This window comes from Erinaceus europaeus, chromosome 7 (assembly GCF_950295315.1).
Source record: "Erinaceus europaeus chromosome 7, mEriEur2.1, whole genome shotgun sequence".
Lineage (NCBI taxonomy): Eukaryota > Metazoa > Chordata > Mammalia > Eulipotyphla > Erinaceidae > Erinaceus > Erinaceus europaeus.
In genome coordinates, this window is record NC_080168.1 from 38,134,343 (window position 1) to 38,137,858 (window position 3,516).

Genomic DNA, 3,516 nt, shown 5'->3' on the forward strand with positions numbered 1-3,516 from the left:
AGAGGGAAATATATACCTTAAAGCAAAAGTGCACAATAGCAACTATTGACACAGTCAATACAGCAAGCAAGTAGAAAGACCTAAAAAAGACAACACAAAATACTTAATCGAATAGTTTTTTTTTTTCTTTATGGGGGGATTAACAGTTTACAGTTGACAGTAAAATACAATAGTTTGTACATACATAACATATCTACATAACAACTCAACCCCCACGAGGCCCCCCTCTGCCATCATGTTCCAGGACCTGAATCCTCTCCCCCAGTCTTTTATTTTGGTGCAATACAGTAATTCAAATAGTTTCCACTTAGACCTAGATACCCTCCTCACCTACTTCCTAGTTCACTTCACTCAATCACTCCAAAGCTAACCTTGTTAGACAAAGAAAGGACTACAAAAGCTGAATAAGGGCAAGAGACTGACATACTTTTTAAAATATATATATATATATATATATATTTTAATTTTTTTAACCAGAGCACTGTTCAGCTTTGGCTTATGGTGGTGCGGGGGACTGAACCTGAGACTTTGAAGCCTCAGGCATGAGAATCTGTTTGCATAACCATTTTGCTGTCTACCCTCCGCCCAAGACTGGCATACTTAAATGATGACTCTTTAGTCACTACCAGGCCACCCCATCACCTGGGGCCCTAGTCAGGGAGTCCTGGGATTCCCACAAAGACATGACGGGCCTAGACCTCTAACAGATCCCTCTCACTGATCATCTCCATCAGGAACATCACAATGGACCCCTTTGTGGACTCCTATAGGACCTTGCCCTCAATGTGGATCAACAATGGTAGGGAATGTTCCATTCTCTGAAGGGAAGTTGGAACAACACCCTCTCCTCTGGCAATGAGTACAGCCTAGAATGTTCCTAGCCATGACCACAGAATGTGAACCCAGACCTACAGGGATGCAGAGGTTACACAGGCTCCTGTGCTGACTATAGGGCCCAGAACAAACCTATGAGGTTTACAGTTAATCATATACTTTCCCCAGATTTTGGGAGCTACTCTCTGCCCTGATCCAACTTTCTAGTCCTATTTCCAATGCTGACACCATCTCCCCCATCTCCCCAAACAATACCTTTGGCCCACCTGCATGAAAAACACAGTTGTGGGAGTCAGGCGGTGACGCAGTGGGTTAAGCACACGTGGCGCAAAGCGCAGGGACCGGCATAAGGATCCCGGTTCGAGCCCCCGGCTCCCCACCTGCAGGGGAGTAGCTTCACGGGTGGTGAAGCAGGTCTGCAGGTGTCTTTCTCTCCCCTCTCTCTCTGTCTTCCCCTCCTCTCTCCATTTCTCTCTGTCCTATCCAACAACAAAGCAACGTCAACAATGGCAATAATAACTGCAATGAGGCTGCAACAACTAGGGCAAAAAAAAGGGGAAAAAATGGCCTCCAGGAGCGGTGGATTCATGGTGCAGGCACCGAGCCCAGCAATAACCCTGGAGGAAAAAAAAAAAAAAATTAAAAAAAAAAAAAAGAAAAACACAGTTGTGCCCAATATCAAGGTCTACAGGAAGCAGACATGCCCTTACTGTTCTCTCAGTACACACTGTTGGGAAATTGTGGGGAGGTGGTGAAGCCTGGCAGAGCTTAACCTATAAGATGAGTTCACCTGGTAAGTCTCTCTCTCTACAGAGGGCTTGAGCAAAATAGGGGGACATGTGAATCTCATATGGTTGGCGGCCCCACAAAATGCATCCTCCCAGCCGACAGCTTTGTTAAGCCTGCTCCACCCTATTTCCATGCTAGTATAGCCAGTCCCTTTATATATCAGTCTTCTGCTTTGTCTTACAAATGACTAAAGGCCTCATTCCTAATTCCCCTCAGGGTATTGAACCCCTAGCAACCGTTGCTGGGGAGGTGGCTTTCTCCACCCCTCTTCTATGTATTGATTGTCAAGCCACTCCCATTGTGGGTGTGGTTGCCCAGGTTCAAAGCTGGAGAAGAAGACAGAGAGGCTGCCACTGGGTCACTCACATGAATAAAGATTTGTATTGCCTTGCCTCCTCAATCTTGGTTCCTGGATCATCTCTCTCTCTTGAGACGCTAGCCCGACACACACAAGGGATATGACGTAGTAAAAGCAGACTGGTATAGTGCATATTCACACAGAGGAGGCCTGAGTTTTCCAAAAAGGAAAAAAAAAATTATACTTGAGTAAAGGAAAACTCAGGAACATACCAACCCCCCTTATTTATTTGTTTGTTTATTATTTATTTTTATCAGAGCACTGTTAGGCTCTGATTTGTGATGTTGTGGGAATTGAACCTGAAAGCCTTTTTGAAGAACTACTACGCCACTGCCCTAGTCCACAATTTTAATTTTTTGAATCTGTGTAAGATACTTTCTACAGAAGAAAGGGGGATACAGAGTAAAGAAGAAAGAGAAACATGTGTAGCATTGTTTGACACTTGTGAAGCTTTCCCCCTGCAGGGGAGGTGAAGGAGTAAGGCTTGAACTCAGGTCCTTATAGGAGTGCTCTGCCCAGCCCCTACAGTTTGCTATTAAACAGTGTGTGTTTGACTGCTAAAAATTTTATTATCAAGCAGTCAAATCCTCCAAATGTATTTCATAAATGTTTATTCTTCAGGTACCTTTAAGCAAATTTATGTCACAGTGAATAATTAATAAACAGGTATTTCTAGGGTATTTTAAATATGTAAAAGTAATTTGAGTAAAATCTTTGGGAAAAAAGTAACAAAATTTGGACTCTCTATGTAAAGAGTTGAATGTGTCTCCATTTTTTTTTATTGTTGTGTGGTTATCGTTGTTGTTATTGATGTCGTTGTTGCATAGGACAGAGAGAAATTGAGAGAGGCGGGGAAGACAGAGAGGGGAAGAGAAAGATAGACACCTGCAGACCTGCTTCACCACCTATAAAGCGACTCCCCTGCAGGTGGGGAGCTGGGGGCTCGAACCAAGATCCTTACACCAGTCCATGTGCTTTGCACCATGTGCATTTAACCCGCTGCGCCATTGCCTGACCCTGTGTCTCCATTTTTTAAGAGAGAGAGGCAGAAGAGTGTAAACAAGGCCAACACACCACAGATCCCTTCAGTGCAGTGGAGGCTTGGCCCAAACCTGGAATGGTCTTTCTATGCAAAAATATATCATGACTTCTGACAAGCTAAATATGAAAGTTCTCTTCAGGCTTGTATCAAGACAGCTCAGACAGCATTCTTAGCTACAAGCAACAGAAGCTGAACTTGGTTCATTCATCAGTAAATGAGATACTGGAGCCAGGCAGTGGTTAAACGCTCATGTTATAGTGCACATGGATCCAGGTCAAACCCCTGGTCCCCATCTGTAGGGAGGAAGCTTCATGAGTGGTGGAGCAGGGCTGCAGTTGTCTGTCTCTTTCCTTCTCTATCTCTTCCTCCTCTCTCAATTTCTCTTCCTCTATCCAATTTTTATTAAATTAATTAAATTTTATTAAAATTAAGAAAATGACTTTTTAAAAAAAGAGATACCTAGAAATGGACTTCATCAAAACTTAAAACTTCA